Source organism: Gorilla gorilla, chromosome 6, assembly GCF_029281585.2.
Source record: "Gorilla gorilla gorilla isolate KB3781 chromosome 6, NHGRI_mGorGor1-v2.1_pri, whole genome shotgun sequence".
Lineage (NCBI taxonomy): Eukaryota > Metazoa > Chordata > Mammalia > Primates > Hominidae > Gorilla > Gorilla gorilla.
In genome coordinates this window covers 110,155,729-110,182,588 of record NC_073230.2, presented here as the reverse complement: position 1 = coordinate 110,182,588, position 26,860 = coordinate 110,155,729, and the positions used below count along the sequence as shown (strand labels likewise).

Genomic DNA, 26,860 nt, shown 5'->3' with positions numbered 1-26,860 from the left:
ACTCTCCATTCTTCTCTCCCTGCAGTCCTCTCAACCACCCTTCTATATTCTGTCTATGAATCTGACCACTCTACGTAGTTGATATAAGTAGAATCATACAGTATTTGTCCTTCTGTGACTTGCCTATTTCACTAAGTATAATGTCTTCAATGTTCATCCATGTTGTAGCGTTTTTCAGAACTTCCTTACTTTTTTAAGGCTGAACAATATTCCATTGTATGTATATACCACATTTTGTTTATCTGTTCATTCATTGATGAACATTTGGGGTGCTTCCACCTTTTGGCTATTGTAAATAATGCTGCTATGAACATGGGGGTTTTACAAATGTCTCTTCAAAATCCTGCTTTCAATTTTTTTGGGTATATACCCAGAAGTGAAATTGCTGGATTGTTTGACAGTTCTATTTTTGATATTTTGAGGAACCACTATACTGTTTTCCATAGCAGCTGCACCATTTTATATTCTCACCAGAAATGTACAAGAGTTCCAACTTCTCCATACCCTCACCTTATTATTTTTCCTTTCCTTATCCCCCCTTTTTTTCTCTTTTGATAATAGCCACCCTAATGGGTGTTCTGGCTAAGAATTTTTACCAGGGCTTTCATCACTGTCTAATGAGGAGTGAGGGGAAGCTACCAAAGAATCACAGAGCAATTACAGCTATTTGTTGTTTGCAAATTGCTAGTTATATTTAAGTTAACTTATTCATCTAAATGCAGTTCATTAAAAAAATGTGGTTCATTTTGTCCTATTTGTCTGTAGATTTCTAGTTAATAGTATCTGTTTCAGTTATTGTTTTTTAAAAAGGTATCTGAAGTGGATATATTTTTCTGGATTGCATTTGCAAACAAAATTTAATAACTTTATACAGTCCAACTGAGTGTTTCTGAGGTGGGACAACCCAACCAGTAGATGACGCTCGTGCCATTTGATTACATTTTACTGGCTAATGTCATGTATCATCCTCCACATTTTGTCTGGATTTCAACTGTAGAGAGCAAATACTCAGCCGTAGCACATAAAACCTTTCTCCAACCTTAAATCATAAGAATATGGCAAATTCAAGGAATTTTACCAACAAATATGACATCTCTTCTTATAAAGATTCAGAATTTATAATCATATGTTCATAAAGGTATAAATAAAATGGGTATTCATTACATTGGTTACGGATGAACAAAATGGAATTTAAAAGAATTACAAGATGGATGTCTTGAAGACGTCCAGAAAGCATAGTGAAGTGTCCTCTGGTAATGTCACATTCCAGAATGCCAGCTGTTTACTGGCTGTGTGTGACTCTAGACAAGGAATCTTTGTGAAACTTTTTGGGAAAAAAAGTAAAGTAGGGAATACAATGCATATCCTCTAATGATGAAATAAAACATTGCTGAACAACATCGAGTGTCACAGGCCTCCCAGAATAGGTAGGTGCTTGTTCAACGTTAGCCATCTTTTCTCTCCACCCTACACTTTAATTATCATCTTTGTTATGTGACAATTAACTGGAGGAAGATTTCATCTCAATTATCATATTTCTTCCCTTTTCATTTTCTTTGGCACAGAAAAATTTAATGTTTACCTTCAAAGCATGAATTGGTGTGTATGTGTATGGGTTCTCCCCAGGAGACAATTTAATATAATTAATAACTTCAAAATCCTTTGGGTGATGTGAAATATGCATAGTTATTACAAGCCAGTGTGTGGCAGGGGGAGGGGTAGATGGCTGTTCAGTAGGAGGCAGAGGCAGATAACATATGTGCAAATGGAAGTTAGAAACCAGGCAACCTTCCGAGAGTGAAGGCTGCCAAGTCAGTCTCAAACAACTTGCACCACTCAGGTGCATTCATGCCTAACCCAGAGAGGACTGTGAGCTTGGTGCAGATGACTGGCTGAGCTCCTATCAGAGCCTCTTACTTCCAGCTTCAGGCATTTGTGGAAAAGCAATGTAGGTGTGCTGGCTGTGAATAAACTTGGGTTTTGAGCAGCCACATTAACAAGCTAGAATCAACAGGGAGAATTTGCCATAATAAAGCACTTTCCCAGTTGTCACATTGTACTTTTTAAAGTGGCAAGTTTTTCCCAGTGTGCTCCAAATGTGATCAGATTTACAAACAGCTGATTAAAAAGATAGGATTTTAGAGCTGAAAAGCACCTCCGAATTCATCTAATACACTATCTTCATTTTACAAATAAAGAAATAGAGGTTCAAGAGGATAAATGACTTGCCCACTGTCAGGAACTGAACAAGTAGGAATTCCCAAGCTTCTTAACTATCAGGAAAGGGCTCAGCCCAGAAGGCCACACCAGTGATTTCTTAAACCAGGATTCCTATGTGGTTTATCTCAAAAAGAATTGTTATTGTTTTCCCAAACTCCTAGCCTATCACAGAGCTGTTTCCTGGTAATTTGACGGTCTGGCCATAAATGTTTTGAAGTAGATACTCAAAAATTCACCAAGCAAATCTACGTTTCATCATCATCATCATCACCAACATCATGTTTCACACTTACACGGTGCTGATTATGTGGCAGGCACTAACTAATGTAAGAATTTTACATAAATTAACTCACAAAACCCCAGTGAGGGAAGTACCATTCTCAACATCTTGCAGATAAACTGAACACAGAGAAGCTAAACAGCTTGTCCAGAATGTACATGGTTGATAAGTGATGGATTTGGGATTTGGACCCAGCCAGCCTGGCTCTGGAGTCTATGCACATAACTGCTATGCCATATTTCCTCTCAAACAACTGCTATCCTATATTACCACTCCACTCTATGATTAGGATGAGATTTTCCTGATGGTCATATTAAGATAATTTGTTGAATCTGCTTTCCGACCCTAATTCCCTGAGTGAGAGGTGTGGCGGGGAAGAATAGAGCCCCAAAGATACCAGGTGTGATCTACACTTGATCTTAGCCAAAAGGCCGAGAAGCGATACCAGGTGTGATCTAAATTGCATTGTAAATACTCCATGCACGTAGCCATGGTAGAAAGGGTACATGTCAAATTTGCTGGGGTTTTATTACACTTCAAGAAATATAGCATTCTTAGATTACTTTAAATATAGGTCTTCAATATGGAAAGAGTAATGCAGTCTAAGTAAAACTGAGCAGTTACTTCAAGTCAGGTACAAAAAGCAGGTTATTATTTCATAAATGACATTTTAATTACCACCAGGAGGCCATTAGAAATGCATTCTGGCAGTTTGCTTGGTTCCTTTGGAAAGATAATATTGACAAACTGCTATGAAACTGGAGTTCAGAAAACAGTGTAAATTGAGATCAGGAATAAAACAAACATTTGCTTGTGTACCCTAAAGCAATGATGAACAATTTAAAGAGAGAAGACAAAGTTGAAATTATATTTTTCTTTCTTAGGGAGAGGCAGAAGAGAGAGTAGTTTTGCAGGAAGACTGTTGTGTTCCTAAATTTATTACCTATGTGAATTACTTGATGTATTTAGCATAGCAATTTGAAGCTTCAGCCATCCAAGCACAAGTCACTGAGGAGCTGAGTGCACTGGAACGCTAATTCTGCCTTCTTCTCCATGCTATGAGATTGGCTTCTTGTGACCTCTGGTGTGGAGGGTTTTAAAACAACAGTTTGGTCCTGGAGCTGATCTCCAGTCTCATCAAGGGTGACTGGCATAACTCCAGGAGCTTGGGTCATCTTTACAAATTCCACAGCTTTGTCCCTTGGTGATCCCAGGACACTGGGAAAATTTTTCACATTTAGCTTCAGGCATTTGTGGAATAGCAATGTAGGTGTGCTGGCTGTGAATAAACTAAAATATAAAAACCTAAAACATAAAAGGGAAAGACCAGATAAGTACACCTAAAAATCAATGTTCCTATTGCTTATCATGGTTGGTTTTCCTTATAACTAAAATCAGTACAAATGCTTTTTGCTAGTCACGTGGGTTGTCACTGTAGAAGCCACAGGAAAACCATTCAAGCCACTTACCTTTTCTCTCTTTCCTCTAGGAAATACCTTTTGTATTGGTCTGTGTGGTACTTAAACCAAAGGGGAAAAACTGTGGTGACTGATTCTACTACAGGTTAACCATATAAAATAAAGAAAACTCTTGAGATACCCTTTTGGAGCAATGCAATTTACTTTCCTTTCCCTAAAGTAGTTCCAAAGGTGGGGATATTGCTAGGATTTGGGGTCACTTGTATTTCTGAGAAAAAGGTAAAGATGAATGGTACTTAGATTGCAATACGCTAGCCAAATAGCAGTCTCTGTCAGAGAGTCCTCCCTCTGACTTTCCTCTGTATATTTATTAATTTATTCCTTTGACAAATATTATTAAAGAGAGTACTATACATGCCTAGATTTATCTAGACTCCAAAGAGATTATGGTCTAGAGAGGAAATAAAATATGTATATGAATAAATGGAACACGAGGAAGAAAAAATAAACACCATGAGAGCAGCACATAGGAAATGCTTTGGGAGATTTTACATGATTATCAAGAGAGATCCAGCAATTCTATTTCAAGAAGTCATATTGACTGTATCTCTTCTCCTTCCTGAAACAGACCTCATTGAGAAAGCCACAAGGGATTATAAAAGGTTTTAACCTACAGCAATAAACAAGAGCGGGTTAGAGATCTCATTAAAATACTGAAGGTGAAATTGATGCAGTGGTATCTAATGTAGCCACATCTAGCTGTAGACAAGAATATATTGAGAAAGGGATGAATCCAAGCCGGAGGTGGGGGGAGTACTCTATTCCCCAGAACACCAGAGGCTTGGGACTCAGAGACACTGTGTAAATGAGGTCAGGATGATATATGATGCCAATGGCGGAGCCCTACCGTCCACGTAGCCTCTAGCTAAGGAAACAAACAAATAAACAGGCCTCCGTGATCAGAATTAGGAAGGTAGTCTCAGAGTTGGAATATGGGTAAACCTCTCCTAATGGAAGCATTTGGGGCTTGAAAAATTGAGTCTGGCTTCTCACCCACTCCCTAAAATGAGGCCATCAATGTGTACACAGAGATCACAGTCAATGTCTCTATTGCTTCATTCCCAAATGTAAATAGGCTATAAGGAATAAACCTTCTTTTCATAAAAACCTAAAACATAAAAGGGAAAGACCAAGATAAGAACATAAGAATCAGTCACAAAAATATAAGAAGAGCAAGATGTTACAAACAATAAAAGCTGCAGCATAAGAGAAGACTCTTGAAAACTTTTTTAAAAAATCTGATGGAAAAAATGTAAAGACATTTTATTAAAGAGTTGTGTGACAAGAACAAGGAAATTCCTTATATTGAGGAGTGCAGGGATAAAGAGAAAAGAAATATGAGGGAGGACAGGTGACTCAGAGGAGTAGTCCAGAAAGATCACATCTCACTAACAGGGGTTCCAGACAGAACAGGGAACACAAGGAAAGAAAGTTGCAAAGAAATCTTTTAAATATAGCATTTTCCGGTGCTAAAAGCACATCTTCAAATGGAGAGATTTCATTGCATATCTGAAACAAATATATTTTTAAAAAGTATTCTCTATATAGGTATTGTTGTGATATTTCAGAGCGCCAGGACCAGGAGTCAGCAAACATTTTTTTCCGTAAAGGACCAGAGAGTAAATAGTAGACTATTTTTTTTTTTTTTTTCTGTAAAGGACCAGAGAGCAAATAGTGCAAGCTCTGTAGGCCATTCAGTATTTGTCCCAACTGCTCTGCTCTCCTGGGTTAGCACAAAAGCAGCCATAGATGTGATTAGAGCAAGGGGATAGAAGGCCCTAAAAGGGCAGTATTTGAAAAAAATAAGGAATTTTATTGAACATATTATATGATGGAGCATTTGAAAGAAAACAATAAAGATACAACAAAGGCAAAGAGTGACGGTAGAAAAAATCAATTAGAAAGAAGAGAAAAACTTAAAACTTACACAGGAAATGTAATGATATTACAGCACTCTATTTGTCTAAGCAATGAACAGATGCATATTTGCATGAACTGTCAGGGGAGGGAATGCGTGTCCATGATTTGGAGACCTGGGAAAGCAGGCACACTGGGGAGGATAGAGCACAGACTGTACACATTGTAAAAGCCCTTGCATGCCCTTCGAAAAATTACTGATTCTCCTTTTTTTTTTTTTTTGAGACAGGGTCTCGCTCTTTTGCCCAGGCTGGAGGGCAGTGGTGCAATCTTAGCTTACTGCAACCTCCACCTCCCGGGCTCAAGCAATTCTGCAGCCTCAGCCTTGCGAGTAGCTGGATCACAGGTACCTGCCACCACACCAAGCATTTTTGTATTTTTTGTAGAGATGGAGTTTCATTACATCACCCAAGCTGGTCTCTAACTCCTGAGCTCAAAGCCTAGCCTCCCAAATTGCTAGGATTACGGCCGTGAACCACCGCACCTGGCCCCTGATTTTTTTTTTTTCTCTTTCTTCTTTTTTTTAAAGCAATTAGATGAGGGCGGATCACGAGGTCAGGAGATCGAGACCATCCTGGGTAACACGGTGAAACCCTGTCTCTACTAAAAATACAAAAAATTAGCCGCGCTTGGTGGCGGGCGCCTGTAGTCCCAGCTACTCGGGAGGCTGAGGCAGGAGAATGGCGTGAACCCGGGAGGCGGAGCTTGCAGTGAGCTGAGATCGCACTACTGCACTCCAGCCTGGGCGACAGAGCGTGACTCCGTCTCAAAAAAAAGCAATTAGAAACTACTGACAGTTTGAAACGCAGAGTAGCAAGATTGGGGTGGCATTTGTGACACATGGGTCTGGTGGCAGTAGTGGACCAGAGGAAGATGAGACGGAAGGCAGGGAGAACCTACATGGGAAACTCGACTGGGCTTCTTGTTTCAGAAGTAGAATGTCTTGTTAACCAAGAAGGAAGCATCCACACTGTGCATCTTATAGCTCTTCCATTAATTTTTGTCTGAAAATGACTAACTCTTATTTGTCTTCCAGATGGGATGAAGAGTGCAAAAAATATTATTTGGGGCTTGGTGTCTCTGAGTACAACATGAAAGCAAAAGATACTTGCGTTGGAGTAAGCAGAGACATTTTTCATACATTGGCATTTAAAAAAATTCAAGTTCTTATATAATCCCCAAACTTCCATACTTCCATTTGACTAAAAATTGTCCAAGGTACGGGAACTTTTGTTCTTTTTTGGTCAATATAGCTTTAGAATAGATGTGTTAAAACTGTGGTTCTGAAATGTTAGCTTAGGGAAGCTGCTCTTGTTAAAGATACATATTCTCAATTTCAACTCCCAAACATATCACATTCAAGGGTTTACAGTGAGGGGGTATTGAGAAAATGCATTTTTAACATGCTCACAGATGTTTGGTAGTGCCTGGCTTAAATCATCCTGTAGGAATGTACCTAGTCAACACCATCTCCTTCAACCAACCTATATCCCACTTCACATTTCTGTCTCGTCCTCTTTGATACTCCTCAGAATGTTGAAGCTGCTCTCAGTTTGCTGGAACTATATAGCTTTGGCAGAAGCTTGTCATTTGTTAAGATAATGTTGTCCAATTCTACAGTTTAGTTCCTATTCTCTGCTACTGTGGAAGGCCAGGTCTCACTAACACAGGCCTCTGTAACAACTATTTCAGCACTGACTGAGTGATTAACTATTAAAAGCTGAAAGAGCCAGTGACTTTATACAAAGGCTGGAATGTAACAAAAGCCCACCAAGAGTTTTGTCCAGGCTTTTTCCGGGCCTTGAAGCATGACAAGATAACAAAGGAATTCTATTTTTTTTTTTTTTTTTTTTTTTGAGACAGAGTCTTGCTCTGTTGCCAGGCTGGCATGCAGTGGTGTGATCTTGGCTCACTGCAAACTCTGCCTCCCGGGTTCAAGTGATTCTTCTGCCTCAGCCTCCTGAGTAGCTGGGATTACAGGCAAGCACCACCATGCCCAGCTAATTTTTGTATTTTTAGTAGAGACGGGGTTTCACCATGTTGGCCAGGATGGTCTTGATCTCTTGACCTCGTGATCTGCCTGCCTCGGCCTCCCAAAGTGTTGGGATTACAGGTGTGAGCCACTACGTCTGGCCAACAAAGGAATTCTTAAAAGGACCTGTTTAGGATGAAACAAGTTTTACTGGGGGCTAAAGGAGCTCCCCAAACCTCCATGATTTAGTAGGAAACAAGGGTAATCACCCCAGCACTTGGTCCCATTAAGTAAATTTACTAAGGCTACAGAGAAAGGTCTTCAGGACTCAGATCTCAGTTATAGATTAATTATGTCTTTAGATGAATGCCCACTTACACACAGACATAAAGCTTAGAAGGTATATAAGGTCTGGAAGACTTTGTAATTTTGAGTTGGTCTGGCAATATTTTCTGGGCCTTTTCTCTGTAACCGGTTACAGAAATAAAAACTCCCTCCTTTCCAAGTTCATCTGCATCTAGTTACTGGGCCACAGGAATAAGCAGCCTGACCCTCATTTTGGTCCAGAACACTACGTTTTGCTATTGCACTTGCTAGAGACTTTGGACAAGATGTTCCACAACTTTCCTCTCCCAAATTGTTGCCATGCTGCTTGGAGTCAGAGTAAAAACAAATTATCTGAATGTGAGACAATATATAACCTATGGAAAGGCAAATATTTAATTGTGCCTGAATTTAAAGTGGTATTTGACTTCAGTATAAAATTAGGTTCAAGAAATTGTACTGTTTTCTGAAATTATCTTTCTTTTTAAACTAGCTGCCATTTCTGCTTACACTCTCATCTAACAAGTTTAATTATTACTTTTAAAAAGCAAAGCACTTCACGTTTTGCCCTCTGCTACCTAAGCTGCTAAAGAACAAGTTTCAGAGATATTATGATCGAATGTGAGTTTGACCTAGAATATAAGAATTCGTTTAATTTCTATGCTACTTTCCTCCGAAGAAAACCATGCACTCAGTTCAGACATATTTTGGCATGACAATCAGCGTAATGAGAATTAGTTTCATTTTTATTCACTGTATAGAACCAAAATTCAATGGAGAATAAGAAATGCAAATAGAAGGATGTATGATGAGGTCCTCAGAGCCTGGTGGGTTACGGGGAGTAGAATGCTGGGAAGCACAGGAGACCTTAGGTATTTTGAATGTATTGGTAGACTCTCAGAAGCACACAGGTGAGAGACACTAAGATATTCTTGAGTAGAGTGAGAAGTCAGAGAATTTATTTGTTCCTAGAGTTTTTCCAATACAAAGGAAGTATAACACCAGAATGTCTTTGTAATTCAGCTCTCTTTCGGTAGATTATGAATAGAGATCAAAAGAAATATGCATGAATCAGGATCAAAATTGAGAATTTTCCCTATGATAAAATATGCTTCATAAGAACAGAATCTTTGTCTTGTTCACTGTTGTATCCTCAGTTTGTAGATCAGAAAAAATGCTCAATAAATATCCATATTAGGAAGGAAGGAGGGAAGGAAGGAGGGAAGGAGGGAGGGAAAGAATGAAGGAAGCGAGGGATGGAGGGAAGAAATGAAGGAAGGGAGGGAGGGAAGGAATGAAGGGAGGGAGGGAGGGAGGGAAGGAAGAAAGGAAAGGTGAAAGGGAGGGAAGAATTGGGATGATACCACACTAGAGAGTTAAGCTGTTAGCAAGAATGGAGCCCTGGAGATGAAGTGTAGTTCCTTTTTATTTAGGTATTGACTGTCAACCCAGTGGTAGATGCTGGGGCAACAAGAGGACCACCATCAGTTCTCTGGCCCCAAGAGCTTCCATCCTGAAGGAAAAAACATGCAAAATATAACGTGGTGAGGGCTTTCAAGGATGTGGGCTATGATGGGAACAGAGCAAAAGGAGCTTTCAGAGTTAGTAATGAGTAAAACTAGGATTAAGATCCAAGTCTTCCTACTTTAAATCCTATACTTTTTACATGAAAGCTCTGTATTAATTAGGTCCACCATGGTAGGAAGGTTCTTGGTGTTGTTAGTTTTGATTCTCAACTGCTTTAAGTTTTAAATACAAACTCCAGGTGATATCTAAATGCCTTTTGGGAAGTTCTTAGGACAGCCTAGTGAGAAAGAATAAACTAGTATCTTTTCTTCTTTCTTACCAATTACTTCTAGAGTCCTGATTGTCATCCAAATGTCATCAAGACATCCTCATCTTGACCCAGTGTCCAATAGTGTAACAGTACTCAGCTGAGGCATCACAGCAGATACATGAATGGGTCTATCACATAAAAGAATTAGCTGGAGTGGAGCATAAATTAGCCCCAGGGAGTTGTACGGAGCCTATTTTAATCTATGTGGCAGGCAGATCTGAGTAAATACAGGTGTGTTGCACATGTGCACATACCTCTCCCATGTTTGGAAGTGGGGAAAAAAAGTTGGAGAGCTGCCACATTAGAGAAATGGCTATTAGGATGCAATAAAAGTTAGAGAAAAAATTATTTAAGTAGGAATTGTTCCTAAGTTGTTGGTAGAAGGGAGGCTAACCAGAAAGACAAGCTTGAAAAACATGCTGGCAGAAGAGAATATCTGCCTTTAACTAGTTATATAAGATCCAATAAATTTATCTATAGCACTGAGTTATTTCTGAGCATATTCCAATTTGAGAAATGCCTATTTAGCTACTTCTATTTAACATTATAACGTATACTTCTCAGCATACTTGATACATAATAATTTTTGTGAAAATACATAAAAATAGTAAATTAAATGAATTCCTTGGGGTGGGGATCTCATAAATAATTTTAGATTTGGATCCCAATGCCCACTTAATCCAGACTAACTTGAAATACAGTCAGAGGCACAAAGTGGTTAACCAATTCAACTCCACATGCAGAAAGCTAAAAATTCTAGTTTTCGTAACCCATAAGATTTCAATGAAAGAGCCCAGGCAATGAAACAAGAAATAGAGAAATAAACGGAAAGGCAGAGATCATTTATACATCACTAAATGGTTTAAATATGGGTTGACTCTCGAGATACATAAACTGCCCTTATCCTTCCTACTTTTACCTAACCATGAATGCGACTGACCCTGGGAAATGGTCTCTTAATAGTTAAATTGACAATTATTGCAGTAGGGATTTGGGAACTAGGCTATTAAAATATCAGGCTATTTTGGTTTTGCTTAAATATATCTTTACAAGGTTTCTTGTAGAATCTTCAATCCGATATTTCCAGAATCTTTGTTACATCTGGCAAACTGTTTTTTTTTCCCATAGAGTGATTTACTTGGTAAAATTTGCATAAGTCTATTTAATAATAAAAGAAAAATAGGCATGTGACATTCTTCATTTTGTAATCACTATAGTAAATGACACCAATACAAGGTAAAAACAATATATTCTAAAAACTGCCTCTGAATATTGAATTATTTTGGACTTAACTATCTTCCTGAGATGGTCCTCAAAGAAGAATGGTTCAACATTAAATAGCTAAATCTGCTTATGCATTAATTAAAAATTAAAATATATTTATGGAATGCTTTTTATGAGTAAGATATCATGTTAAACTCTAGGGATATCATTGTAAACAAAATAACTATATTCTTTCAAGGATTGTATAGTCTAGTGGCCATGGAAATAAATAAATGAAAACTTGCAATAAAGTGTGGTGAATATAATAAGTGGGGATTAGCAAAGGGAGCTCTGGAAATATATTAGACGGTGGGAGAAAGGAGTTAGTCTGGTACGGGGAGGTGCTGAGGAGGAGACTGTATGAGAGGAGTCCAGGCAGAAGGAAAACCTTGAGTTATGAGAGGGCATGGCCTATTTAGGTAAAGATGGTAGATTAAAATCCAGGAATTGAAGGGAAAGAGGTAGAGAAAAAGAAGTGACACTACAGAGACAGCCAGCCAAGGAAACTCTTAAGAATTTTGAACTTCATTCTTAAGGCTAGAAGGAACCCCAAAGGATTTTTAAGCAAGGACATAAAATGATTGGATTAGTACTCAGATCAGTTGGGTGATAGCATGGAGAATGAATCAAGGAAACCCATTGGGAGGGGTTGCTTTGATTTGGATAAAGATGCTAATTGCCTATACTAGGTAAGCTACTGGGAGGTGACACTGGAAACTGTAGACAGGTCTAAGGAATAATTTAGTAAGTATAACCAGGATATAGTGTTAGGTTATTTGGAGTAAATAAGTCAAAGTTAGTAAACATGTTTCTGGCTTGAGAAAGTAGGTACCATTCATGGAGACAGGTAAGTATCCCTTGAGAGGTTTGGAAGAAGATGAGCAACTAGTTTCAAACATACTGAGTTGAATGCTTATGGGACATCAAACAGATGTGTCAGGAAGGCATTGGATTCATGGGTTTGGAGCTTAGGATATATCTGGGGTCAAAAGATAGATTGTGTATAATTATGAATACTGTACCACTTTATATGCAACAAATTTAAGGGAGATAAAGATGCAGATTTATCATTTACGTGCACTTCTAGAATGTGACCTTGTATTTTGGCACCACTAAAATCTGTTCAAGTAAAAATCAATTTTTAGAAATTAACGAATCATATGGCTTCCACATGACCATTCTATACACACACACACAATCTTATTTCCTGCCTTTTCATTATCCAGTTCCATTTTTGTATACTTAAAAGGCACATTTTCACCTTCATTAAAATTATTTCTATGACTCGTATTAAAAATTTTAAGAAGATAGATCTCAAGTGTTCTTACTACAATAACAATTATTTTTAAGAGCCGTTCATAATTTAGCATGTGACATAAGCCATGTTTACTTTCCAGAGCCTCCCTAATGTGTTGGAGTGATTATCTGTTCATCCTTCAGTCTCTGTGAGAAATACCCATACCCAGAGTCCCGGAGCTAAGAAAAGCCAGGATGAATAAAATAGGCAAGTTCGGATTAACAGAAAATTTTTTGAAAGCCAGAAATACCGATTTCTTAAAAAATTTCATTGGTATCAAAACAATGTATCTCTTTCACTCTACTCTTCCACTGAACAATAACACTGACCTGTGAAGTCAGAGGTAGTCATTTGGAACCTCTGGCTTTGGAAAGACTATTGCAATGTGCCTTGTCTGACTTCAATTATTTCCTGCACTAGGTCTCAGGTTCTCCCCTAATTTGGTATCTTGAGTCCTTCCCCAGCAAGGTACTAGGGAGGTGCCCAGAATGGCCAGGTTATCTATGCCTACCAGGAGAATAAGACCTCACTCTGCTGCTTGTCACTCCTATCTGGGGATGTCACAGGTCATCTTCTCTCTGAATTCTGCATTTGCCAGAGAGAACCTTTCGTATGAACTTTGGAATGGTGCCTCTTCCTGTATCCATAGAACTTGAGGAATGAATCAAACCCTTTAAGCAGAATGCTTATACACCCAACATTCCACTCTCACTCTTCAATGCCTAGCTGACCTTGTAAAATGTTTGTTCTTGGTCTTTTTTTCTTAAAAACCAATAAAATTGGATACCTTTTTGTAAATATCTCCATAAGTTTCAAAAAATGTGATTATCTTAATAATCTTTTAAATTTACCTAAATACATAAAGAATTAAACACATTTTTATCCCCTCTCCTGTCTCCAAAGCCCTACTAAAATGGTAATGAAGGAATTTTTAAATAATGGAATAAAGAATCAGAAAGAAAATAGGAGAGAATAGCAAATCAAGAATAACACAATTTTAGAAGAAGACATATAGATGGAGAGTTAACTAGACTTACCAAAAATAAAAAGCTGAAATCTAGAGCCTGCATACAGTTAGCAAAAAAAGGTTTAAAATATAGATATTCTATCCATGAAATAAAAATATGATGCCATACAAAAAATGATTAACAGATTGAAGTAAGAAGGGGAAAAATAACTTATAAATTATCCTATGTGTTTGTGCAGAAAATAGCATTCACTAGCATTTTAAAGATTATCGATGCATTTGGGAAATGTGGCAATACATAATTAGAAAATTAAGCAAATAGAAAAATGAGGCAACTATTAATTCACAGGGGAAAAGGGCATATAAAACGATAGCACACTGGAGTGAATAATATTTACATAATTATGATTAAAGCATTGGTGAATTTAATAAAAACTGTGATTACACATGAGGGGAGGTGTGTGTGTGTGTGGGTGCATGTATGGAAAGGAGAGCTAAATATTCATTAGATTAGGAATCAGGTTAGAAATCAAAGTGAAATGTCTAAAATTGATAAATCAACAAATAGTAGTATAAAATTACTTTTAAAATGTGAACTGTATTTCAGAATAAATTGCTAAGGAAGTTGAAAATGATTGCCTCAAAGGAGCATGTGGGTTGGTGACAGGTGCAGTGGGGCACTCTTGTTATTAAATATAAGCCTTTTTGTGCTACTTAACTTTTAAAAATATGTTATTTTGTCAACATAAAAATAAAGTAAAATACATTTATCTGACAATATACAGAAAGATGTGAGCCTAACCTTGGATCTGATTCACCCCTCTCACATTTTAGAGTAAAACAAATGTGTATTTTCAATACACTAAATATTCCTCTTAGTGGTTGGTCCCTCCATGGTTATTGGGTACCTTCTATGTGCCACACACTATTCTAGGGACTGGAGAAACAGCAGTGAACAAAATGAACATAAATCCCTTACCAAGTGTACATTTATAATGAAGAAGTTAGAGAATAATGACATAAGAAAGTAGAACACAAGTTGGTTAGATGTTAAGTGCTAAGAAAAAAAATGAGGCTGGAAATGGGTCCCAAAGATTTGAAAATGTGACTTATTTGGTAATCACTTGTAATTTTTTTCTTCATAAGAATGTTCTTAGCATTCTTTCTGAACTTCGCATTCTGAGAATCAGTATGTTGTATATTTCATATAAAAAGTCTTAAGTCTTAGAATTCCTGTCTGCCTTACCTCAGGAAATTTTGGTTGTTTGAGATATTGCAAAAATCCTGTTTCCTTTCAGTATTTACGGGCATTTTTATAAGGTACTCAAATTTTGTATTTCTACTGGAGGATAGAGGAATTTGTGAGCTTTGTGGGTAATTCGATGGCTCAATGTTTTAGGCAAGGATTAAAAAAATTACCACACTCCACAACTTTTACAAATCAAAGAAGTCCAAATCTGTACACTTTGCAATGTAACTTATGAGACATAGTAACAGATTTTGAGGTATTTATATTGCAAAGAAACAAAAAATAATAATTATTCACAGAAAACACTAAGTTTGGACGGCTTGTATATCATTTGGGGTGGTTTCCATCAGCACATAGTACAGTGGACACGTGGTATAAATCTGCCTTTGTCTTTTGATGATGAATCAGGCAAGCCAGAGTCCTACTTAGCTGAGTCTATTAGGTTTGAACATGAGGAATCATCAGTAGAATGAGCCCCACATTTCAAAGCTACATAGACAGTTCTACTGCCCAACTGTTTTAAGCATTTCAGAAGTCTACTATTTCAGCTTTTCTGGCCCAAGCTCTGGAACAATTTCTCTTCTTTCACTCTCGTTTCTCCATACATTATAATTTCAGGAGATTAAGTACTTTTTTTTTGAGACGGAGTTTCATTCTTGTTGCACAGGCTTGTTGTTTCACTCTTGTTGCAATGGTGCGATCTTTGCTGACTGCAACATCCGCCTCCCGGGTTCAAGCGATTCTCCTACCTCAGACTCCTGAGTAGCTGGGATTACAGGTGCCCGCCACCATGCCCAGCTAATTTTTGTATTTTTAGTAGAGACGGGGTTTCACCACGTTGGCCAAGCTGGTCTCAAACTTCTGACCTCAGGTGATCCACCCATCTTGGCCTCCCAAAGTGCTGGGATTACAGGCGTGAGCCACCATACCCGGCCGATTAAATATTCTTTTTCTTCTTTCAGAAGATTTCTTGTCTTGGATACTTTGAAGCCAATTCCTTGAGAATATTTGAATAAGTCTTCATATCAAAACTGAGGTAGAAATGCTATGTTCTTTTTATCTAAGAGCATAAAAAAAAAGCTTAAAAGCATTTTTACCAGAATAAAACAAATGAAAGGAATAGGAAATGCCAGAAAAGTAATGTACGTAAGATTGGCCACATTCGCAAAGAGCCATGTATGTGATTATGTGAAATGGGGAAAAATATCTCCCCATAGAATGCTTTTAATGCTTATTATGATCATTTAAATAGAAAAACCTTTTCCATCAAATATATTATTAGAAAAAGATTAATCAACAAATAGGCCAGAAACCATTTTAAAAAGAAAATCATCATATTATTGCATAGACTTTGTTTATAAGATTTTATTCATTCTTTGATTTCAGCTTTGGGAAAGATGCTACAGTTAATTGACTAAGTAAGAATTACAATAATGGGGAAAGTTAATGGTGACTTTAAGAGAAATACGATCAAAGCTTTAGCTCCCTGACTTTAAAAAGCCAGCTCCTTACACAATAAAAAAGCAATTCCGGGCACTGGTTGCTAGGTGTTGGGACTCATTCTTTTTGTCATCAAAGACCTCTTGTATTTTTTTCAATTAAAGTGACAGAAATACTGAGAAGTGCCAAGAAAACTGATAATGGAAAGTACTAAAATCTTTCACAAAATTTTGAGCTTCATAAGGAATAGGATCTGGCTCAAAGGCAAAAGAAACATTAATTTTCTTGTACATAATTAGCTTACATGTTTCTCTTAAAGGAGGAAGTAATGAGAGGAGATGTCCTAATACAGGTTCCTCTTAAGTTAACATCTCTGTTGCTTTCTGGCTCTGTTAGATGACTATCCTGAGGAAACGTTTTCTAGGCTGGTAGCTCTGATGTCATTTAGGATGAGACAACAAGACCTGTATGAAGGCCACATTGAAAGAAGAGTGACCTTGAAATGGATTAAAACATTCAAGATTTGAAGCTTTCTTGATCTAGGCATATTCTGGCAGACAATATTTATATTTTCTTTTGAGATGGAGTCTTGCCCTGTCACCCAGGCTGGAGTGCATGACGCGATGTCAGCTCACTGCAACCTCTGCCTCCCAGGTTCAAGCAATTCTCCCGCCTCAGTCTCCTGAGTAGCTGGGATTACAGGTGCATGCCACCACACCGGGCTAATTTTTTGTATCTTTAGTACAGATGGAGTTTCACCATGTTGGCCAGGCTGGTCTTGAACTTGTGACCTCGTGATTTATCCGCCTCAGCCTCCCAGAGTGCTGGGATTACAGGTGTGAGTCACCCCGCCCAGCCAATATTTCTATTTTCTTATAGGCTACCAAGAAACCTATACAATGAGACCTATTTGTTCAAATGGCTAACATTTGTTGAATACCTACTATATGACAGGTACTGTGGTAGGGACCAGAATTAGAATAATGGTCAGAATAAGAAACTGTCCTTCATATTTTAGAGCTGATAGGCTGGTGGGATTGGCACTAATGAAATATAACATAAAATCAAACATACAATACAAATTAAGATATGTAGATATTCTGATGAAACATGATTATGAGATTCCCTGGCAGCACTGAAGACTAAAGGAGTCATGAACATTTTATTGATGAAACAGTCATGGAGCTGGTATCAAAAGGATAAGTAGGATTTAAGTAGGGAAAGAATATTGGGGACAGGGAAGTATGAACAGGAAAGTTCTTTAGACAAAGAGAACAGTAGGTAGGATGGCCCTGAGATGGAAGAAGCATGGTGCATTTGAAGAACTGGGAGCAGGTGGCTGAAGTATGTTGATGGGCAAGGAGGGCATTTGAAGAGATGATGCTCCAGAAATAGATAAAACTAGAATAGAACTGGGTGGTCTTGAAACTCATTTGAAGTGGTTTGCCCGTCCTTTGTTGATTTGATTACTTTACTGGTCGCCTTTTATCCCCATACTGAATCCCATTATCTCCCGTCCCAGACAAATGTTCTAATGTAATAAATGAAATTCATTCACTAAGCAAATATTGAGCATCTCCTATGTGCCACACACTACTCTAGGAACTGGAGCAATAGCAGTGAACAAAATAGACATAAATCCCTTATCAAGCTTACATTTATAATGAAATTAGAGAATAGTGACATAAGTAAGTAGAACATAAGTTGGTTAGATGTTAAGTGCTAAGGAGAAAAATGAAGCAGGAAACAGGCACCCAGAAGTATAAGAAATGTATTTCTGTGTTTCAATATATTCTCGCTAATACCAATTGTTGTTTTACATGAAAACATTTAAATTCATATAAATGGCATTGTGCTATCGATCTTGTTTAGTTTTTAATTCTTTCTACTTAGAGCTATTTTCTTAATATCTATTAATGTAATTATGAGTATGCATAATCTGTTGCTTCTGAATGTTGTGTAATACCCCCATACATCCCCCTCATATTTTATGTATCCATACTTCCAATAATGGAAAACAAGATTACCTCCATTTCCTTGCTCTCAGAGCAAAGCCAAGCCATGGCTCCATGGACTTTGTATGCATGTGAGAGGAGGTGGCAGTGGAAGAGAAATAAGACTGGCTTCGTATTTTCAAAACATAACTCTAGATGCAATGTGAAAATTGGAGTGGAGGGAATCCAGATTCTATTTAGGAGAGTGATTGCAGCAGTCTGGGAAGAAATGCGCATTTTAGACTAGGTTGATGGCAATGGTAGAACTGAGGAGAAATGGAAGAATTCAAATGATACTTAAAAAGTAATGTTGATTGGCCTTGGTGATAAAATGGATATGGAGATGCAAGAGAGGGATGTGTCAAGAGTGACTCAGCATTCTAATTTAGGCAACTGGGTGGAGAAGAATTTTTGCACTAAGGTGGTGAACATCGGAAAATGACCTCTTAAAGAGAAATATTACATGGCTGTAACACTGATTAGCATGTAGAATTTAATGAAATCTGTAATATAACCATTTTAATCTAACCACTCCATGAAGGAAAGATTCACTGAGTAATTATATGCTATTAACTGTGCCAGGATTTAAAAGTCCAGTAGAGTGACAAAAAAACTGCCAAACCAAAATATTATAATTCTGTAATTATTATGATGAAGCCTATCGGGGACACAGAACACAGAGCATGCTGAAGTCTGTTTGGAGATGAATGGAATTTCACTAAGAGGAATCTGGAAGGAGGGCAGAAGGAAATCTAAGCACAAAGAGATGGAAATGTAAACAAATATAATATTTTAGGGGAAGTTCAAGGAATCTGTATTTGCAAGGAAGGAGTTAGTGAGTGGTTTTCAGTGGGGGCATGGGGCCATATAATTCTCTGGCATACAAAGGATTTTATGGAGACTGTGACGGGAGGTACTCGAGCAGCAAAGTAGGGATTAGATTCGGACACTAGAGAGATTACTCCAGCATCAAGAGAGAAAGACAGGTAAGGACACTACTCGTTGGCAATCTCTGAAATGACGACTGCATGAACTATGGCAGGGACATAGGGATTGGATAAGAGGGGCACATGAAGGAGGTGTTCAGAAAGTAGACTTGAAAAGACCTCATGATTAATTGAATGTTCTGGGGAATCAAGGATGACTCCCAGGTTCCTGGCTTGGGCAGTTGTGTAGATGGCTGTGATAGTTACTGAGCTTGAGTATACAGGAGGGACAGAAGTTCTGAGAAGGTGATGTGCTCAGTTGAATTTTAGTTTGTTTTTTAAAAAGGTCAATCCAGGTGGAGGATGTATATGGGTTCAGACCTAAGAACTAGGTCTGAGTCAGGGATGTAGATTTTAGACTGGGTCAGTTGACCGGTGTATGTGGAGACTGGGAAGGAAAAGAATTAAGACCCTCTTTGCCCAGAGGCCTCTTTGCATATGATGGCCTACTTTTGACAAAACCTCACTTTGTGAAGGCAAGCAGAGCCACAAATACAAGAAAAGGTGAAAGAGACTAGTCAAAGATAATACAAGGAGAGAACCAGGAAGAAAGAAGAGAGAAGGTGAGGAATATAAGTATTCCAGTGTCTGCACTATTTTTTCTTACATGTTTTTCCTTGTGTGCTAGTTTTTGGAATGTTCTGAAAATGCTATTTGTGTATATATTCTATAAAATGTCATGATGGTTTACCTCTGGTTTCTCTTTTACATATGGCTTCAATGTATCTTTGCATATGATGGCCTACTTTTGACAAAGAATCAGGTTTATAGTGTTTGAATTTTATGGCATCAATAAAGTTTTAAAATATATTTAAAGTGACTGCTGTATAAAATTTCTCCTTGTCTTGCAGTTAACATGCCCTCCCACAATTTTCTTTATGTTTTCTGCTTTCTGTGTATCTGTTTTTCATCTATATGGGCTGTTTCTTCCATCAAAAAAAGACCTCCCAATTTCTAATTTTAAATGTGTATTCCTTTCTCCATTCTTTATACATACTTCTAAATGTAACTCAAATTTTCCAAGGCCTGGCAAGCCCCTGGATATTAATGGAATTATATTAACAATAGCCGAAACTCCATTGCTTTTTAAACATAACTGTTACAAGGACCTTTGTTCCTTGTTATGTATGTCTGTTTATTATACTAGAGGTGGGCATTGTTTGGCTGCCAAACATCTTGACCTTTTCCCTATGTTTGAGGAATCCACCATTGTGTGAGTATTGTGAGAGAGGGCATCTTCTGCAGAGGTGAGAGAGAACATCACTCTGATTTCTGGCAGCTAGGGGGCAGTCATGTCACCCAATCGCAGATAATCAGATAACTCTTGCCAGGGAATTTGAATCTGAGTTGATTGACCTATAGAAGCAGAGAAGCCTGGGAATATTATCTAGTATTCAGTGGCTATGGTCTAGTGGTAGGGTCCAGTTTCCGCGGCTGGCAGGCCCAGTAGTTGTTAGAAGTCAGAGACGCTTAACAAAGTTCCTTTGTATGGAAACAGAACCACATGTTCCATCTCATTAGAAAGAAGTCAAACTTAAAAAAAAAGAGAGTCTCTGTAAAATGTACTGCATTGTATTGAGAGGAATTTGTGTTAAAAACTAAATAATGGGAAAAGATCCACTCTACCCTGTGACCCTTGTGGTGGTTCAGCTGCTCAACTTTCCTTGATTAGTCTTTTCAGAACCTGGTTCTAGTTTTCCTTTGATTGTGTGATGTACAAAATACTGGTCCAATAACTTTCTTTTTTGCTAAAATAACCAGACTACAGCAAAATGCCTTTGTGCTCTATGTTACATCCTCATGGACAATTTCAGTTTCAGAGGTGGCACACAGATCCATGAGAGCTCTGAATCCCTTTGTGCTGGTAGCATCCCGCCTCTGGTACTCTCCAAGTTGGCCCACTCTTCTGGCTCAGCTTGGCTCTCAGCCTCCTATGACCTGGTCACTTCAAGCTTTTAGACAGGAACCTCTCAAGAAACCTCTCAAGAGGACATAAAACAGTTCCATGTTGGCTTCTCTTGAACATGTTCCAATATGGATCATGAAACACACAGCATTTTGCCAACAGGCTGAGAGAACAAATTAATTTCCTTTTTCAGCTATCATAGGCCGCTCAAGCCCAAGCATGGCCTTTTGATTTCTTAGGCTCAATGTAGATACCAGCCTATCAGGCCACACACTAAGGTGACACATATTAAGTCCTTCTCTTGACTTAATGTAAAGGGGTAATTACCTTTCACATCTTTGCTTTGGTGGGGTGGAGTCATAGCATAACCCTTCAAATCAATCCTCTTCACAAACCCTTTCTCCTCATTCACACACTTCTACCCTTCCATGCCTTCCCCTGTCCCCAACTGGCTTTGAGATCATTTGCTGTACCTTTCTGGGTATCAGTGTCCTCATATGTATAATAGAGATAATAATGGTTTCTACTTTGCAAGGTTTTTGTGGCGACTGAACGTGTGTGCATATATATGTGTATATATATATGTGTGTATATATATATGTATATATAGAGGCATATACAATGTGTGTCTGTGCATGTAGCTTAGAATAGTCCAGCTCATAGTAAACTCTATCTAAAGTTTTCTTATTGCTATTATCATTATTATTCATGCTGTTGTATCCTAGTAACTGACTTGAGAGTTACAATTTAGTCCCTGGTATGCCTATGTTGATTTATGTAATAAAATGCTGTTTTGAAGGGGAGGATTTAAGAGATGTTAGGCACTTTAATTTATGCAAAGAGAAATTTCAGGAAAGTTGTTCTAGAATCACATAGTTATATGGTACTGAAATTGAGGGCAAAACCACTTTTGTCCTTGTTATCACCCCTGTTCTCTGCTAGTTAGCTGACTGGCTATTTTAGTCAGGGTTCCCTAGAGGGGCAGAACTAATAGAATGTCTATATCTATCTACCTATGGGAGTTTATTAAGTATCAACTTACATGATCACAAGGTCCCACAATAGGCTGCAAGCTTGAGGATCAAGGAGAGCCAATCTGAGTCTCAAAACTGAAGAACTTGGAGTCCAATGTTTGAGGGCAGGAAGCATCTAGCACGGGAGAAAGATGTAGGCTGGAAGGCTAGGCCAGTCTTACATTTTCACGTTTTTCTGCCTACTTTATATTCACTGGTAGCTGATTAGATTGTGCCCACCAGATTAAGGGTGGGTCTGCCTTCCCCAGCCCACTGACTCAAATGTTAATCTCCTTTGGCAACACCCTCACAGACACACCCAGGATCAATGCTTTGCATCCTTCAGTCCAATCAAGTTAACCATCACAAGTCCACTCCTTATCAACTTGAAGCCATATATATCTCCTGAGATCATAATCTTCAGTAAAGACAATAGTAAGGTCATAATTATGCCTAACATGACTATGCTTCATACAACAGGAAACATACCAATCCCCAACCCAAATACTATTACATAAAGTTAACAAATACTATTACATAAAGTTGACAAAAAGTCAATAAATCTTATGTCACATGATGTAGGAAAAGGAAATAAAATGAAGGTATTTTCTTAGTATCAGTGCCTACATGCACAAACATGTTTTTAACAAAAGGAGGAGGAAATACTCATGACGGTTACAGTCCTTAGTTCTGCAGCTGGTTACCTGGTCATAGCTGTTATTGATGACTACCTTCTTCTACTACCCACCCAAACCTTCATTCCTGAGGGGTATGGACCATTTGTAGTCCTGCCTGGATTGGACTGATGTAGTTTCCCATTGACCTTAATCACAGAGCAAGGTAATACTAAGAGACACCCTAATGGATCTCCTGTATTCCATGCATACTCTTCCTTACCTCTGTTATGTAGTAGACTGATTTCAACTTGATAAGTCCAGGCCAATCACCCCAGCTAACACTGTAACTCCTCTCTTAGCCTCTTGACTTAGGAGGAGCCCAAAGTTTCCAGGTGGCCGTCTTAACTTCTAGTTTAATGTAACTATTTTATCTCTTGGTGGCAGCATTCCTCCCTCTGGAACTAAGACCTCTAGGTCAGCAGAATGTAATGTGGGAACTGGAAGCAAAATTTTGCTAGTGGATCACTAGGGGTGATGGTGAGTGGCGCCACTTCCACTCTACCCCTTGATTCCTGGATCTGTGAATCTTGGCTATGGGAGAAATGGTACCACATATTGGATACTAATTCAGAGCATACATGGTCTTCTGGAGAACTTTGCCCCAGCTGTGCAAAGTATTGTCACCTAGTTGGATTGTAATTGTGACTTCAAAAGGTCATTCTACTGTTCTATCAATCCAATTGCTTCAGGGTGATAGGGAACACTGGCCTTGGAGGAGGACAGGCTGACTTGGTTTCTAGAGGCTGAGTCCTAGTGACTGCTTGTGGCAGAGTTGGCTGTGTGGACAGAAAACCATCACTACATAGCATAGTGCTGGTAGAACTCTTAAAGGGCACCCAGCTCAACCACTTGACTTTACAGGGAACACAGTGGAGACCTGGAGGGTTGAATGGTATTGTTGCTTTCCAACGTGTGCTCCAGAACATGAGTCCTGGGGAGATGTTAATAGAGCTCCATGACAATTGGTTCCATGGTCTAAGAAGTTTGAAAAATGCTGGAAGCACAGATTTAAACAGGCTTCTTTATTGCAGAACTTAAATTTTTAAGATTCAATCTGTAATATGAATTTTCCAAAGAGAATATGGTAGGCAGTATATTTTCCAAACTTGTTTGACCACAGGTTTCCTCCCTCTTTGGGGGACAGAATTTCATATGACTTATGTTCTGCCAAGCATACTTTAGGAAACACTGGTTTAGAATGATGGATATCATGGTTGGAAGGAAACTGAAGGTCAAGGAGGCACAAATAGAAGAGCAAAGTGAGTCATCCTGTTTTGGAAAGGGAAATAGGGTAAATCTAAACTTTATTTGACTGAATACATTCCCAATGGGAAACAGGTCTTCCAAGCACAGACTATGTGTCAAAGAAGGCTGGAAGCAATTTCAACTTCTCCCCTTTCTACTTCAGAGACTTCCTTCAAGTTACTAAACATCTTCACGCTTCAAGTTTCTCCTCTGTAAAAATGGTTAACATAATACTTTCATTGAAGAAACATTGTAAAGTTGGAGATTGTGTATGCAAAGTATCAAGTCTGGTGTTGTTTTGGATGTTTTAGTTATCATCAGTCCAAATGTTCAGCAGGTGTGTATCCCCTTTAGAACAACTCTGAGAGTTCTTAGTCTGTGTTTGGCAACTAATTTCAATTTATTATTTCATTGGCCCTGGCTATGATAAAGCATTTCTTTGTAACAGGCCATAATCTATCTTTCTTCTTTTTCCTTGTTTCACTCCTTAAGATCATTCAGAACAAATCACATTCCTATATCCTGTGAAACTTATGAGTCATTTAAATACAGGGTACATAGAGCCCTCTTAGTAAATGTCCAGCACTAAGTTCATGGCAAATCCAAGACTGGCATTTGAACTTATGATTTCTAGGCCTCTATTACATACTCAAATAATTCTGACATTCCCTACCAAAGCCTTGGTTAACTGGAGCACTGAGACTTTTTATTATCTTCTGCATTTTAATACAGCTGTAGAAATTGTTGTTTTTGCTGAAAATGAGGACAGATTCTGTTCCAGTGCTGTTTGTTGGAAAATGTGATGTACACAGTGGTATGGCTTAGTTGACATCAAAGAGATAAAACTTCCTACAACACACACGTACAGCCTGGGATGCAAACAATTCCATTAGACAATCACTCACCTCTGAACAGTGCAGTAGTATGATTGTATTTAGTTTCTTCAAGTGTACTGCCAACAATTCTTATGCTTGAAAGTAGACATCCAGCACAAGAAGGTTGTAAATGATTGTCCTACAACTGACCTGAATCCACTCTGTCCTAGCAAGGCTGGTCAAGGTTGACTCTTCCTCTAGTAACTGGACCACTCCAACTACCCCCAGAAGCTTCTGTCTATAATCCAAACTCCAGCTTCTCATCCTTCTGTCTTGATATATTTAAGTCCAAATTTGATACCACTGTTATTTTGTTATTTTGAGGCAAACATGATCTACCTTCATTTATTATTAGATATACATCTCTACTCTCTTATACAATTTCTACCTCTACTATTGTTTGTAAAAATCGTATGCTATTAGGACACAATTTTTTTTTCAGTAATAGAAGAGTTATAAAAATTTACATGAAACATGAAAAGCAAAAAAATGTTTTGAGTAACTGGAAACCTGTATTGGAGAAAGATAAGCAATTCTGTGAAATAACTATTATTTCTTTTGTCTAATTCTATAGTAAGGAATTACAGGAGTTTACCAAAAAGCAAGTGTGGCCTCAAATTGTATGTAATAGAATTAAATAAATAATAATTATAAGGGCACCCAAGAAATACAACATAAGAAAAACCACGAATAAAGGGAATGTAACCAGCTAACATGAGAATGAGTATTAACAGGGGATGCTTTATAAATAAAGTAAAATTTTAAATTAAAAAATAACATTAGAAAACAAGAATAAATGAAAACAAACCACATTTTTTTCCTCTGTTAAGGCAATACCCTTATATACTTAGAGACAAACATTTGTTTTCCCCTACCAGCCTCCTAATGACAAGGGAGGCCTGGTCTCATTAATGGAATAAGGATCTGAAGATTAAAGAAGCATAAAAGAGGAAAATGACATTTTCTTTTTTTTAATTTTTTTTTTGAGGCAAAGTCTCACTCTGTCGCCCAGGCTGGAGTGCAGTGGAGGGATCTCTGCTCACTGCAACCTCCGCCTCCCAGGTTCATGCCATTCTCCTGCCTCAGCCTCCCGAGAAGCTGGGACTACAGGCACCTGCCACCACGCCCGGATAATTTTTTTGTATTTTTAGTAGAGACGGGGTTTCACTGTGTTAGCCAGGATGGTCTCGATCTCCTGACCTCGTGATCCGCCTGCCTCAGCCTCCCAAAGTGCTGGGATCACAGGCGTGAGCCACCGTGCCAGGCCGAAAATGATGTTTTCTAAACTACAAGGGACATAATTTATTAAATGATGAAGAGAAATGAAATAAAATGTCATTTAAATGATTAGTTTTATTCACACAAACTTCAGGCAAATGTAAGTACATAGTAAGACCCATTTACTAAGAGAAGACGCCAGTATACCACTAGATTTACTGAATAACATGTAAAGTGTGAAGAATCAGGGTACATTATATCAGTTTCTGAACATATAACGTGCCAAACTATACAATCTTCATTTGAACAAAATGCCCATGAGCATGCCCCTTTCTAAGACAGTGTAGCCTCTCATACAGGACAGATAAATCATTTTAGTTAAATTTCCTCTGTAGTTGACAATGAGCCATTGCCTTGTGGGTACATTAGTAAATGTCATTTCCATTATTCTCACTGTTTTTCCCCATAGCTCTACAGGAAGAAAAAACATATTAATTTGTAAGAGCCAGAACCAAGAAATAAGATCAAGTGAAGTGTAAAATGAAGCATTTCCCACTAGAGGAAGCTTTCTAGGATATAAAGTTGAACTATAGTAGAGAATTCACAAAGGACTCTTGATTCTCAGAAGAAAGCAAAGCATAAAGTAAAAGTACAGAAAGCAAATAATGCCAATGAGCTTTTGGTAGAAACAAAACACGTGAA

The 26,860-nt window shown here is 38.1% G+C and overlaps 1 protein-coding gene and 1 long non-coding RNA gene across 14 annotated transcripts in view; both read right to left on the bottom strand.

Moving 5' to 3' along the window:
• MAGI2 (membrane associated guanylate kinase, WW and PDZ domain containing 2) overlaps nt 1-26,860 on the bottom strand; it is a 1,444,461-nt gene that overhangs the window by 569,177 nt on the left and 848,424 nt on the right. The window lies entirely within an intron of this gene.
• Nucleotides 3,346-13,324, bottom strand: LOC134758939 (uncharacterized). The gene is made up of 2 exons (XR_010134718.1): nt 12,918-13,324; nt 3,346-3,805 (listed from the first exon to the last, which is right to left on the bottom strand). It is a non-coding gene; the product is annotated as an uncharacterized lncRNA (long non-coding RNA).